Below are 16,179 nucleotides of genomic sequence, written 5' to 3' on the forward strand. Positions count from 1 at the left end.
GAGAGAGAGCAAAGAGCGTGGAGGCTGACCTTGTCCCAGAGCATGGACAGAATCATGGACAGTCATAGACAAATGCAGGAGACTGATCGCAGCACCACGCATGAGATGCTGAAACTCCTGTGGAACCGTCAGACATGCTCCGGCGTCTTGTGGACCTTCATGAGCGGAGGCTGGACACAGTCCCGCTGCAGCCCCTCCACAATGCTCCTGAACTGAGGGCTATGCCGCCCTCCACTTCCCCCGCCACCACGAGGTCTCAGAGCAGATTGTCCAGGATGCACTACATGTTCTCCTCCAACCCAGCAAGCTACCACCGTACCCCTGGAGACAGTGAATGAACCCTCACCCCCCCTTCCCCTATGACTTGAATGTAAAAAAATAAAGTTTTGCAGTATTCCAAAACGTTTTTTAATTAAATATTATCTTGTTCAGGAGGGACTTGTCGGGCACAGATATCAAAGGGGGATGGGGATCATCAAAGGCAAACAACATACAGGAACAGAAATCATTCCTCCATCTCCTTGCAGAACCTGGTTTTCAGAGATTCCCTAATGCAAAGCGCTCCATGGTTAGCTCTCAGTGTAGTGCTGGCAACTGGCTGCTCATAATTGGCGGCCAGTCTTTCTGCCTCCACAGCCCAACCCTGGGGGAACCTCTCACCCTTCACTTCACACACATTATGAAGAACACAGCAAGCAGATATCACAGAAGGGAGGTACTTCTCACTCATGTCCAGCCTAGTGAGGAGACTCCTCCCTCTACCCTTTAAACACCCAAAGGCACATTCTATAACCATTCTGCAGCTGCTTAACCTCTTATTAAAGCACTCCTTGTCACTGTCAAGGTGCCTGGTGTATGGCTTCATTAGCCAAGGGAGCAAGGGGTAAGCAGGATCCCCCAGGATCACTATGGGCATTTCCACACCCCCAATGTCAATTTTTTGGTCAGGAAAGAAAGTGCCCGCCTGCATCTTACAGAACAGCCCCGAATTACGAAATATGCATGTGTCATGCACCTTCCCAGACCACTCCACACTGATGTCTGTGAAACGACCCGTGATCCACAAGCCTCTGCAGGACCATGGAAAAGTACCCTTTGCGGTTTATGTACTCGGTCGCCAAGTGTGCAGGTGCTAAGATGAGGATGTGCGTCCCATCAATGGCCCCCTGCAGTTTGGGAAGCCCATCGTGGCAAACCCCTCCACTATGTCCTGCATATTTCCCAAAGTCACTATCCTTTGTAGCAGAAGTCTATTGATGGCACTGCACACTTGAATCATGGCAGCTCCCACTGTAGATTTACCGACTCCAAACTGATTACCAACCGAGCGGTAACAGTCAGGGGTTGCTAGCTTCCAGAGAGCAATGTCAACTCTCTTCTCCACCGTCATAGCTTGTCTCAAGCGAATATTCATGTGCTTCAGGGATGGGGCCAGCTCCAAGCACAGTTCGAGGAAAGTTGCCTTTCGCATACGAAAGTTCTGCAGCCACTGGTCATCATCCCACAGCTGCATAATGATGCAGTCCCACCAGTCTGTGCTTGTTTCCCTGCACCAGAACCTGTGCTCTATGGAATGCAGATGATTCGTTACAGCCTGCAGCAATCGGGAATTATTCTGCTCGATTGCCTGTAGACAGTGGCATAGGTGCAGTACCTGTTTGCCTTCTTGCTCTATTTCTAAAGTACTTCATGATAAGCCGCAATGTATCTGTCATGATCAGAATTACAGCGCAGAGTTCAGCTGGCTCCATCTCTCTGAAGCAATGGCGATCAGGGGGAGTAAAAAAACAGCATGAAAATCCTTTTCCTGTTTCTTTGCAGGGGGGAAGGAAGGGAAGCAGCGTTGCATCCTGGGACGAAGACACTCTTCCCAACAGCCGGCGTGGCTGGTTGCACTGTGGGATAGCTACCCACATTGCACTGTTTTCTAATTTGAATTAAGGCTGGTCAGTGTGAATGCAAGAGACCAGCACAAACAGCGTAGTGTGGACAGTCTGCTGCAATTTCTATAAATCGGCTTCTGAAAGTCAAATTAAGCTAATTTGAATTAGCGCTGCAGTGTAGACATAGCCTGAGTCAGGGTTTGCATGGAAGGCAAAGTATCATTTAGGGTCTAAACCTCTGAAATGCTAATCACTCTAACCACCGCTGGAGTCAACGAGTGTTGGGAGAACTTAGCATTCTATTGCATCTTTCAAGTTTGGGTTCTTTGGGTCCAATTTTCCACAGTGCTCAGCACCTAGCAGATCCCATTGTAATGCTAGGGCCGTGATTATAAAAAAAAGGAACATGTGATTTTAGATGTCGGACTTGAAACACCTTAAAAAGCCCTGATTGTCAGAGGGTGGGTGCTTATTGCTTTCTGAAAATCATGCCCCTTTATGTGTCTCAAATTGGGCATCCAGAAACTAAGGCAACCAAAATCACTGGTCACTTCTGAAAATCTTGGTTTAGCTAGCTTCATAGCAGGAGCTGCTGGATGTTGAATTCTTTTGAAAATCTTGCCCCAAATGGCTGGTGGAAATCAATGGGAGTTGGGCATCTAAAGGAACTGGGCCTAAATCACATTTGAAAATTGGACTTAGGTTGTTTTTGAAAATTCTGCCCTTAAATATTAGTGATGGGCACTATAGGAAACCGTAAGATAGATAGGTAGAATAAACTTGCAAACAAAAGTTCAAATTCTTTCTCGTTTGCACCATGCTGATACAAATTAGTCCTGAAGATTTGTCGGTCATGATTAGAAGTGAAATGGTCTTTATCCCTGCCAATTATAAAGAGGTTTGCTTTGTTAGACTCAAGCTTGCATATTCTTTAAATTGGGTTACAAACATGTAAACTTTGTGTGTGAAATGAAGGTCAGCATCAGAAGCAGTCATACGTTTATCGTTATTCAAGTGATGCCAGACTGATTATCAACGTGCTGTAGACCGTAGTGCTGCTATAATTCCATAGTGTAAGCACTTGGGGAGGGGGGTTGATTAAAAATGTAAATGACTGAATTTCATACTCAGGTAGAATGACACACTGCACATATTCTAAATATAAACATTATACAAAAGGGGAATTTCTTACCTAGTCATTCCACTCTATGCCCTGGTTCTGAAGTACAGGAAGAATGAGAAGCTCCTCCTCTTTTTGACAGACTGGGCAATAGATCACAGTCAATATTTCTATCATGATGCCACTCCTCAATCTTCAGATTAAGGTTAGAGAGGTTGGCCTCTAATGGAATGGATGAATACATAGGTCCTGATCCAGTAAACCACTGAAGACTTGTGTCACTTTAAGTATGTGAGTAGTCTCACTGATGTCAATTCAAGGTACGTACATGCTTAAATGCTTCTCTGAATCGGGGCCTTCATGCATAGCGCCATAGAAGGATCCATCCAAAAGGTAGTTAAACAAGTATTCAAACATTTTTCCAGCTAAATTATAGTACTTATTCATAGATGTGGGTAGGGTCAGTCACGCCTTTGGTCTTCTAGCAAGCATCAGCTATCTCCTCTCCCTAAAAGAATCCAGAAATTTCTTCTTCCCCCTTCTTATATTCCTTCAAAAACAGGAGATGGCTACTAAGCTCCTCCTCTTCCACAAGCTGCATTTTAAATACCTTAGCCTCATTGTTAATAAGGCTTTTGAGAAGAGGATTCTGGGAAGGTCTGAATATGGCTTGGATGATTACACAAGATTCTTTCCAGGGCAAAATACTCCTCATCTGACCTAAGGTCACTGGATGGAAAGGGGTCCAATGTTACGTCCCAGTCCTCGTCTTTTGTCATAGCTCAGGTCTAGAAGGCTTCTTAGGGAAAATTCATGGTGAAATTATCCACGTGATATTAAGAAAATCAGTTTTGTAAATATAAAAATGGGTAGTTTTGCATAATAATATTTTGAGACCTCTGGGATCATGATAAAAGTAATTTTGAAAGTTTTGTATAAGTTTGAAGGGAAGTCTAGTAGATCATTGACAGACAATTTTCAGAATGTTTTCATAATCCAAAACCCAAGCTGTTAGTTTATCTTTCTATCAGAAAGTTCTGCAAATGGCAAGCTCGAATATGGGATATTCATCTGTCTTTAGGGGCCCAGTTCAACAAGGTGCCGAGTTCTCCTTGTGTGGCATTGGTCATCCTCAAATTATTTTGACATAAATGAGATTTGAAGGAGCCCAGCACCATGTTGGTGGTGCTTTGCACAGCACAGAACCAAGCATTAAATCACAAGTGAAGTATTCTGTGGTATTCTAGTTACAACTCCCAGTCAGATAGGGTATCAAGAGCAGAGACAGTGGCATGATCCCTGCAAATCAAAAGGGTAGAAAATGATTGAACCCCCAGCAAAATAAATCAGCTCACCAGTCATCTGTCCTGCTAAATTTCTGACCTCATCTCATCTCATCTCTCCATTTCAATTTCTTTCATGGCATCTTAGCCTTCTGTTCATCTTGCTCCCCTTGGTTTATATATTTCATTCTGAGACAGAGGCTCTCTCATTGTAACCCCTACAACAAATTAGACTGAAGCTATTCCAGACAATATATTTCAGGAGAAAAGCAGCCTGAATCATAATGTGTATCATCATTCTAACCAGGGTCAATTCACAAATACAACTCAACCACTCCCCTTTGAAACGCCATTATCCACGTTTCATAGCAAATGGCTACTGTTATGTAGATTTTTCTAACAGTGACTGGGCCAGATTCATTCACAGTGCAACTCTATTTGCTTTAATGGCGATGTACAAAGATGAATTTGACCCACCATCTTTATACATTTCCCCCCAAAAAAGTTAATTTGGCTTTACATTCTTACCATTTGAGAGAAAGCAAATAATTTTAGCCACCCACTTCATATTTCAGACAACCAAGTGTGAATCAGGGGGCTGGGTTTGAAGGGCCATCCTTCAGGTTTCACTACAGGGAATACAGAACTGAGATTAACAGAAGCAAGAGTTCATTATTGTTTGCATACAAAGACAAATTTACTGTAGATGTCCTGAATCTAAAGAACCATGTTCCCATTGACACAATGCATGGAAACATAAAGCTTCCCATGAAGGTGAAAACAGCTTCAGCAACTAAAAAAAAAAAAAAAAATCTAGCAAAATATTTAAATAACGATCAGATTGTTTCTCTCATGAGATTGTGGGAACAAGCGAGGTAAGGGAAGCGGACTCCAAAGAGTCTTGAGATAGTCTTGAGTCTTAACTAACAAGGTTGTAGTTTTGCTGTAGCTATAATCACACAGTATATCACTCTGTGGAAAAGTCTGACTCAAGTGAGTGTGACTCCTTAGGTGAATAATACGTTATAAATAATACCACCACTAGTTCTTATATAGTGCTTTTCATCAGAGCTCAAAGCACAAAGGCAAGCATCATTAACCCCATTTTACAGATAGGAAGTTTGGGGCACAGACAGAAGTGACTTGCCTAGTGGTAGAGCCAAGAATAGAAACCAGGTCCTGAGACCCAGGCCTGTGCTCTAGCCACTAGGCTAAACTGCTTAAAGGCTGCCAGAGCAAAATTAAAGCTAGAAAATTCAGTACTGTCAACCCCAAGTGTCCAAAAATTGTTACCATGGGATTAAAATAAACAAACAAATAAAAATGACACCTTTGGGCTCTTTCCATTTGCCCACTGAGTTTTGAGCCCCTTTAGGTTTCACGTTTTCAAGCTTTTGTCTGCAACCATGTGGGCTAGAAACGTTAAAAAAAAGAATTTCTCTTGATTCTCATCACCTGACTCCAGGAGCTAAACACTAAATATTGTGAGACTTTCAGTGAAATCATGAGAGTGGGGAAAAGTGAACTTCTCCCTTGATAAGATGCTGTGTTGAGTTTGATTCCTCAAAAAACCAAAAAGGAAAATAAAGGAAAAATAAGACAAGTTGAAAGATACAGTTTTGCTCTGGGAATGCACTCATTTAGAGAAAATATAGATTTCATATAGTTGATATGACTAGTCAGAGGAGTGCCCCTGAAGAAGTTAAAAAGGCTTATCAGCTCAATGTTATACAGCTTCTGCATGTTATACTACTTCTGCATAGAAAATTCCCATTAGGAATGCGGGATCAAGAGACGACTATTTAAGTAAAAACGAACTGCATCCAAATTGTATGCAAGAGCTTCATAATTTTAAGATCATGAATACAGGAGGTTCATTGTTACCGACTATAGAAACACCTTGCATTCTGGGGAGGCATAAAGAGTAGGGAGGAGTGATTGAACACTCTCTACTTTTCTAAAAGAAGTTATGGAGAGTCCTAGAGATCCAAGGTCCAGTGGAATGCCAGGCAGAATGGACTCGAACAGTGGCTAAAGAACAAACAGAACAATTCTGTCCTTATAAAACTGCATATCTCCTTGCAGCTAAAAGAGATCCAGCAGCAATAGATTATGCTGTTAAACTGAATCAAAAGAGAGAGAGGTCGGTATAGTGAACACAGAGTCCAACTAGTTGAAAGTGATTCACATAACCACTAACACACAGGCTATCTGCCAGTCTCTAGTAGTAGGGGCATATCAACGTCTGTCACAATAATATGGGGATAACAATTTTTAATTTATTTTCTACCTTTACTTAGCAGTTTAGAAAGAATAGAAGAGAGTCACTTGAGTAGAAGAGAGACTTCTGAGAGCTTTCATATGGTTATTGTTGCCAAGGAAACCACTTCTTGATTTCCACATCATGGTCTACTGCTGTAGAAATCAGGGAATAAAGAAACAGAAAGAAATCTAATATTGCAACCAATTTCAATGAGGAAAACCCTCCTGCCTCACTGTGATTTGGAACAGTATAGCATAGTAATAGTAATAGCATGGCTATTAGGTGTTGAGGATTTCAGAAAAGGTATAAAATGCAAGTACGATGCATTGGAGGAAACTTAACATTATACAAAATGCTACCTTTTTTGTGGGGGTAGAGGAGGAAAAGAACAAAGGGGTATTCTCTATGTATATGTTTATTTCTTGTCTCTCCCTGAGAAACATCCCACAGGTAGGTCGATCAGCTGTGATAGGAAACTAGAAAAATAATAATTCTACAACTTCTCCCCTAAGAAAAGTCTGCAACTCAGCTGCACCATTATCAAGCCCTGACTCAGAAATGTCTGGAAAGTTCCTTCAGCTCTGACCACCTCTTCTAGCCACACTTGGCAAGCCAGCATCCAGCCTACCTCTATCATCTTTCTAAACTTGCCAGTTCTGCCTCAGATCAAGTTACCTCAGTATCTGCCCCTCTGTGATGCTAACCCACACTGACCATAGGAATATTGCTAATACTGAGGTAATGATATTTACTTATGTATGGCAATCGGCAAGTGTTTAAGGGAAAGCAGTGTTTTTTTCCTGCACAGTTTATCAGATTTGGGTCCTAAAGGGCCCAAACAGAGATCAACTTAAAGAAAAACAAGCAAATGCACACACACATACATTGCTGGATCTGTCAGATAGCCGCCTAAGTATCCACTGTAGCTCTGCTAACTCCATCTTATGTTAGTCCAGCTAGACATGCAGAAAAATTAGATAAATAAAAACACTCCTCTTCCCCTTCCCCTTTTTCCCCAACCCCCCAAAGAAATCTCCTAAGTTTGCATGAAACTATACAAGTGCCCATGCTTCCTTACAAATGGTTAGATTGTGGACTGCCAGGAAGGACACTGTTATAGCAAGAGATGGCAGGACACCACACTGGTTTCAGCAATGGTGGAGATGAGAAGTTGACAAGAAGGTTGATGATAATTCGGCATGAATTGTCTGGGAAGTCTGGTTTCTAGTTTATATCTTGCTGAAATAAACTGCATTCCACTAAGAAAACCACACAGGGACCTCTAATGGAAGGGAAGACAAAAGTTCTCCTTTGCAAAACAAGGGCTATGTGTGAAAGCGTCTATATGTGGTCATCGTCATTACTTGACTCGGGGTATGTCTATACTGCCGGTGGCGTTGTTGGCAGTGCAGGATCGATTGTGCGGGATCAGTTGAGTGGCAGTGGAGATCTGCTCAATCGATCTAGAAGTCAACACCATTCATCCACTCCCACAAGAAGAGTAACGCTGCGTCAACCAGAGGGCATTACCCGTTGGCACAGCACAGTGGGGATGCCACGGTAAGTAGTAGTTAGTAACTCGATGGGAGATATGCAAGCTACATAGAGTGCCGCCAAAATCTGCGGCATTGTAGACCAGGCTTTAGCTTGCCGCAAACTTGTGGGAGGGTTTCCTCAAACCACAGTTTCTCTATGAATGAGGACATGTACAAAGGAAATCAGACTTCCAGGAATAATGGAAGCCTTTATTCCACAAGTTTTTGTAACAAATCCATGAAGAAATTGGTTTCTTTCAGTGTTTCCACTTCCTCCTTTCTCTAGGGAGCAGGCTAATTGTATCATATTCAAACACAAATGCAAAGTAATTTCCAGCAATAAGCCCCCCCCTTAATCTGACTGCAAAAGGAATGAAAGAGACAGGAAAAGCCACAGTGACAGGAACAGTGATATCCTCTTCTATTAAATAATATAAAGAGAAACAAAGAGAAAACATTTGGGAATAGCTGGGATTTGGAACACCTTCAGAAGCTGAGCTAATGTTCTGAGCAGAGGTTAATTCTATTTTCTGTTTGGTTAATCTCCCTCTTTGCTGATGTTAAAAATAGCTAAAGAATCAAAGGAACTGATTGCTGTTTTATGGGGGAAAAGGCAGTGAATTTGTAACCTGGCTATACATACAAGGCAAGACTTTCAATTCATCACAAACACATGTAAAAGCATTGTTACCAGCATGTCTGTGCAAGACTGGATCAGAGCTCCTTGCGTTAACAACATATCGTCTCTTCAGTAACTGTTCTGTTTAGATAGTCTAAGCATCGATTTTACTTAAACCAGTGCAACTGTCTAATGCTAGCAAGACCACAGTCTCAAAAATCTTCAACTCCTTTTTTTTGTGTTGGATATATACTCCACTCCACTTCTTATTTTGTTGCAAAAATTTGTTCTCAGATCAACATGGCAGACCATGACTTGGATATTTAGATCCTACTACCTGTGGGGAACAGCCATCTACTCTCCCCTACATGTCAGGAGAGTAGAACACAAAATCAGGGTTCTCCGTGTGGAAAAGAAAGCAGGATTTTGTCCTTGATGGTGGATCATCCACTCTAGCGCACTCTATTACTGGGTACAGAATATTCTGTCCAGGTCTCACCCTCTGTGAATGGGAACACTCACTCATAATGGTTGGGTGGGGGAGTGGGTGGCAGGTTACCTTCCTCCTGGGTGTTCCCCTTTCCTACGGCAGTTCCTCCCTGCAGTGGTCTGTCCTTTCAGTGACTCAGTCTTCCAGCCAGGTCATGCTTTCAAATCCACCCCTTTCAGGATACATAAAAAGAGTCCAATAATGGGGAAGTCTTCAGAATTCAATGAGAGGTTCAGGGCTTCCCCTTGGGTCAGGGTTCTTATGGCCTGGACCCTGGTTTCTTCAGGGTCTTCCCCCAACCAGGTTCTCTGCCGAAGAAGGAAAGATGTCTGTAGTTGTCTCTTTTTAGGGATTGGCAGGAGAACTTGGGCTCAGACTCTCCATTGGGCTCTGATCCAGGTCCCAGTGGTAGGCAGCTAAAGCTTGCACCTTGGCTACCTCCCTGGAGCTCATCCTACCCCTCTTTTCCTGCAGGGTAGAGTAAATAACTAAAACACAAAGATAAAAGTCTCTACCTTCATGTCCCTTCTTTGTAGGCTTGGTCAGATCACTGTCGTCAGGCCTCTGGCAACATGAGCCCCTATGGAGCTCCTTCCCAGGAGCTCAGAGTGCAGGCCAGGTCAGCTCACCTCCACCTCTGCCACTGGGCTGCTCTACTTCTGAGCTCCTCCTCCATGTGATGCATGCTTTGCAGGTGGGATGGGGTGGGGTTGCCTGGGCCCAGAGCAGCTGCTTAATCCCTTTCCTTGCAGGTGTGGTGTTTGTATGCCCCATCCCACCCCCATCACCATGTCATTTTTAATTTGTAAATTAGATAACTGCAAAATCAGCTGATTTTGCAGTTAACAGATTCTGTAACAGGTTGTCAAGCTTTAGGACTCTGGATGAAGATGCAGGGCTATTCTGCTGACTCATCCAGACAATCAGACCAGGTACAGAATGTCTTATTAACTTCAAATCAGTGAGAATAAAGGCTGAGTGTCTCGATAAAAAGAAGGGATACAAAGTCCTGGAGAGAAAACCCTTGGGAGCGGCTGGGGGTTGGGTGGGTGGGGGGATACCTCTGAAATTATGTTGAGCTATTTGTTAGTACAGTCCTGAGTCAGGAGTTTTGTGTTGGTTCTTTGAGGGAAGTCACTGAGGCAGCTAAATACAAGTCAACCCAGGAATAGGGTTGAGAAGAAATTACCTTGTTCACGTGCATTTGTCTAAGTGCGATGCTTTTGTTTCTTACAAGTCATTAGACTCGTTCATTTATAACACGCCATATTCACACAGGTGCATATTTCCACCATCTGCACATTCATTATACTGAGTGATAAACCACTTCTCTGAAAAACTCTGTGGAGAGAATATATGTATTTTCATTAAACCAGCTGGCCTGAAGATGTCATGGCAGACACCCGAGTTTGTATCCAGATTTGATTTTCTAGTCCCTTTGGTTAGTAGAGCCCAAGCTTCCCATCAAGGTGAAAATCTCTACTTCTGGCTGGAAAGAGGCTGCTTCTATCATGAGTGTCCCAATAGCTAGCCAAGGAATACGATAGCTAGAGAGGCAGCTATTAGCCTTCATTAGGAACTGCAAGAAAAGTGCTGGGCAAGGGACCAACTGTGGGAGATAGGTGGCTAGTGGAAAACTGTGGAAACAATGAGAGAACATATCACTCTTCCCCTGGCTGCCCAGTCTGGCACACACTGCATACCGGGGTCTTTTGTTCAGTATCATTCAACCAAGCATCTTGCGCTGCTTAAATAAGCTGTACGGTATTTAACATCAACACTATAGGGAAAGATCCTTTAAAAATGATTGCATGTTGCATCAGAAAAGATATTATTCACACTTCAAATACTATAGACGAGATAAATATGAGAAAGGAATGTATTGCAAGCCAAAGAAAGCCCAAATCCCATTTTCTTTCTGGATTTTAGCTGGCTGACTTACCAGTTTCCTACAGATCAAACCATATCAAATGAGTTTGTAGCAGAGAGACGTTTGCTTTCCCTTAGAACTTCCTCAAAGTTTAGATGTGAAAAAACCAAGTCAAGTACATATTAAAAAAAAACACCTGAATTCAAAAACAAAAAGCAAACAAACCCCAAAACAGAGATACTGTGATTTAAGTTTCTATAAGACCTGGGGGAAGCTGTGACAATGAATTTCAAAAAACCTTTCTATGGTCCAATAAGCATGAAAATACATTGGCTTAAAGGAAAATAAATGACACAGTCTCTTCCATTACTAAAGATCACAGTTGATCTAAGCCAGCTCTCCAATACTATCTAAATTGTGTGTATGTATGTTTGAAAGAGACAAACACACATAGGAAATCGTGGGTGTATATGTGCTGTATATATGAATGTATATCTATTTGTATAGAGATATGAAAGGTATGTAGCCAGAAATGCTATCCTAAAGAATGCCAAGGGTAATGCAAAAGAGGACTTTTCCCCCTACCAAGATAAAATAGCACTGCATAAATATGTACAAACGGGCAATGAACGCAGAGCTTTTTTAGAGTCTGGTTTATGAGATAGAAGAGGTTTCAGTTCCGGTTGGTTGATGTGCGGTTAGATTGCAGAGCGCTGAACTCAGGGGAAATAAGAAAAGGAGGACAGAGGAAGAAATTGAGTGACCTTCCTCTCTGTTGAATTGGCAGAGCGTATGAACCTAAAAGTGCCATTAATGAAAGGCTGAATCACTGCACAGGGCTGATCAATCACTGAGAACAACTAAATCAAATCCCAGGGTCTGAGCTCTTACATTTCCCAAATGTCTCTAATTGGCAACATATTTATCCCTTCATTTGCAGCAAATGTTCTCTAGCAAAAAATCGAGTACACCCTAAACAGCACCTGATTTTGATCTCAGACCCTCAAAATCCATATTCAGTAGAGCTCAACTTAATCTCAGCATACTTTAGCTAATTTAAGGCTAGACTGTCATTATCCTTACTAGGCCACTCCTACCCCCTGCTCAGATTGTGACTCTGGCTCTGATAAGGAAAGCAAGAAATACTTGTCTAACATTCCCTGGTGTGAGCAAATGGGCGGAGAAGCAGCCTAGAGAGCCAAGGAACGGGAAGATCCTTGGCCAAGCACGCAGGATGGAAGTAAACTGCTGCAGGGAAAGTAACTTCTTCCTCCCTACAGCAAGAGGGATCAGGAGGGAAATATGGCAATGATTCACATAGTTCATCATCTTCTCTGCTATACACTGCCCCTTACTCACTGCAGGTGTTGCAATGGAATGCAAACCTTCCATTCGCTTGTAAAAGATACAATGCTGTCCTTACGGAGGAACACTGCATAGTTTTCATGATAAACAGATCTGAGTGGCCAGCAGAACATTTGTTTCAGAAATACCCATTCAATTTCATTTTATCATCAGGAATATCCATTCCATTTTAAAAGTGAATTTTGAGTTAACTGTGTTTGCACGTCTGTCGTGTTTGCTTTTCACAAACACTCACACATAGCATCAACCTACTTGGTGCTGGTGAGGCCTCAGCTGGGAGTAGTGTGTCCAATTTTGGTCACCACTGTATAGAAAGAAACTGGAAAGGATCCAGGGGGAAGCGACAAAGATGATTAAAGGGATAGAATGCAAGCCGTATAAGCAAAGGCTGAAGGAACTGGGTATGTTTAGTTTGGAAAAGAGGAGATTAAGGGGGGACATGATAGTGATCTTCACATATTTGAAAGGCTGCCATAAATAAGATGGAGAAAAAGGTGTTCTCTCTTGCCACAGAGGGCAGGATATGAGGCAATGGGTACAAAGTATAGCGTAGCAGATTTAGATTAAATCTCAGGAAAAATTTCGAACTGTAAGAATAGTAGGACAATGGAACAAATGGCCTAGGGAAGCTGTCGAAGCACCTCACTGGAGATTTTAAAAAAGAGGCCGGATAGTTATCTGGCTTGGATGGTTTAGACAAAACAAATTCTTCATCTTGGCAGGGAGTTAGACTGGATGACCCTTGCTGTCCCTTCTAACCCTATGGTTGTATAATGCTCAAAATTTTCTAGCACAAATAAACAAACCAATTGTAAGCTTGAATACTCACATATTGGAATTATATATATGACTGTAAAATTAATAATTCGTTCTGTGGTGGTTAGTCACAGACGTTATCCAATCAGAACAGAATAAAAAACATGTGACATCTGCAGTTGAAAATTACAACACAAATTGTAAATGTTTGCCAATAAACATTGCAAAAAAATCTGCCAACCAAGAATTATTCACTGAAGAAATCCACAAATAACTTAGAATGAGTAAAGGAGAATTTCATAATCTGTTTGCAGACAACCGATAAACTGACTGAAAAGCAAAACTGTTGATTAAATTATTCATTGCTAATTATTCGTTCAGCTCTAATAATGTGTCTCTTGCATCATTAGGGAGAAATCAAAGTGCCATTTCAATCTGGCAAAGAGTGGGGGTTGGGAAAGAGCGGGACATTAGCTGTTTGTGTTTCTATTTTTGTATGTCATTCTTGTACCCTGTGCTGAATTCCGGCGACAAGCCTCATCTGAGGCTACAAAATTTTTGTACTCACCTGTAAAGAGGTTATTGAACATGAACATGCTCACTGTATTAACAAGCTGTGAGCCTGCAGTATTGCCATACCCAAGGGTTCAAATATCATGAGTGTAAGTCTAAAAAATTATGAGACTGGCTTAAAAATCATGAGATTTTTGAAAAAGTCATAAATCTTGGGCTCAAGATGAAATTCTCAGCGAATTGCATGCGTGCAGGATCTGCGGCTTTAAGGAAAAAACATTAAATACTGCAAGACTCAGCTGAATTAGCAACTGCACCTATACCTACAGAGCACCAATCTGCAACTGTACCAATCTGCATGTAGAACGACACATGTACACAATTTCTGTGTATAAAGTAGGTGCTTGTAGTAAGAATCAACCAGCATGACTGATCAAGATCTGGGGTTTGAATTCTGCAAGCTTAAACCTTATATTGCTCTGTAGCCTGCCATTTATACTCCTTTTATAACAGACATTGCAATTTATTGGGCTCTTTTTAAGCTGCATCCTCTCCCCCCTAATAAATGTTATAGGAAATCAGTAAGCCAGCCCCAGCTCTATTATAAGGATTCTATATGCACCCAGAACAGAGTTACACACATGCATAGCAGAACCCATCAGAAAGAGAATGTAAGTGATAGCGGTCCTGTCTATTTCAGGAAGGCCCAAAGAACCATAATACACTGAGCTAGCTGGGAGCAGGAGCAGAAATAACAAGAGAAAATGCCTCCCTTCTTAAAGGAAAATAATTTAAACCTCTTCAGGGCTTACTGAGCCCTGGGCTCTGCATCACATGTTATCATTACTCAAGAAAGTGCACTGTACGATTTTCATATTTGATCTTTTTCATAATCATAAAGCCATTGTTCTTAGCTCTCATCTCTGTCACGCCACAGAATGATGAATGCGAAACTGGAAAATGTTCTACAAGGAGATCTGATTGTTAAGCACTCTTTTACATTGTCAAGCAATGAGATGGAAGACTTACTATAACATACGCTTCTGCTTCACCAGGGTTCTGAGAAAAATCGGAAACAAAACCCGGCTGTCTTTCATGTACTTTGTCCAAGAGCCAAGCGAAGTGACAACTCCAGAAAGTCTCTCTAATTTGAAATGGCTAGACTCTGACATCCTTGATTAATAATGCAGCAATTAAGAGGAGACTTGACAGCTAGAAAACTACAACTACCCTCTTGGAGAAACAAACAGTTCATTTATAAATTACATTCATTATTTTGTAGAAGATTAATCCAACTGCAGATGGCAAAATGTAACCAATGCTGATTAGTTGTGATGGAAGTACCAGTAAAACTTCAGTTTCCCTAAAATTGCATCCTTAGAGATGACTGTCCCCACCCCATGCCTCAGCGCCTACATGAAATCACAAACTTGTTATAGTCTAGAGTCTGGAGATAAATGTAATGGGACCATGAGGCAAGGAATATAAGGTATTCCAGCAACAAACTTATTTAAATTGATTATTTTATTTTAAAAAGAAAGAATCAACCCTGCACAATGTCTCTGGGCTCATGTATGTAAAGAAGTATTATTGCTAATTTAACCTGACTTCAGGTTAACTCTATCAAGACTAAGCATGGAGCAATCAGGGATACAGAAGTACCCTGAAATGGCAACCCCCAATTCAAAGGGCAAGCACTATCCCAGTCAGCTAGTCTATCTGTCTCAAGCATTTCAAAGGCAACTAGGATTGTGGTATCTTCAGCACAGTTCTCTCTAGATGATGCCCTTAACTAACCGACATCACTTCTACACTCGGCCCCAGCTATTTCATTCTCGAATACTGCAATCATGTGGCTTATTTGATCTTTCACATTCCCTCGTTCCTGCCCTGTATGTTGTTTATTAACTCATAAGCTCTCAGGGGAAAGGAGTGTTTGTTTGCCTGCAAGATGCTTGGCACACTGTGGACACTAGATAAATATGGTAATAAAGAAAAGAAATACTACTACTAATGTTTTATTTTGTTGGTATAAACGTTGTCTCTAGAGGAGCACTATTCCTGGCTGCAGCTGTTCTTCCGATGAGTCACTGAACCAGCTTATATCATATCAAGGAATAATAGTTTTAACATGTTAACTGACTGCTTCCTCAGGTCTGCATGGGTAAATCTGATTTCACATTTTAAGTACTAAAATTAAACAGTTTAATTTTTTCAAGAATGACAAAAATGAATACTACCCACAATAAAATACACCATCTGAGAAAGCAGATGATTTCCCGCAGAACACTTCCAAGAAAACTTTATGGTTGTTCTTCATAATTTTACCTCTTTTATACTGCATCTCATAGCAGAGACAGGACAAGGGCCATCTTGACTATGAGATGCTACAGAATGGGAGCATCTTGATGCATGGTCCTGCAGCCGCGGTGCCTGTATACCATTTGTTCTTTGTCTAATAAGCATAGTTTACATTCTCTGG

At 41.7% G+C, this 16,179-nt stretch overlaps 1 protein-coding gene across 10 annotated transcripts in view; it reads right to left on the minus strand.

The window, feature by feature from the left end:
• Positions 1–16,179, minus strand: part of LINGO2 (leucine rich repeat and Ig domain containing 2) — an 805,515-nt gene that overhangs the window by 93,051 nt on the left and 696,285 nt on the right. The gene's annotated exons all lie outside the window — the stretch shown is intronic.

The sequence above is a fragment of the Emydura macquarii genome, unplaced genomic scaffold (genome assembly GCF_026122565.2).
Source record: "Emydura macquarii macquarii isolate MOO-44397 ecotype Brisbane River unplaced genomic scaffold, CSIRO-AGI_Emac_v2 contig_1451, whole genome shotgun sequence".
Lineage (NCBI taxonomy): Eukaryota > Metazoa > Chordata > Testudines > Chelidae > Emydura > Emydura macquarii.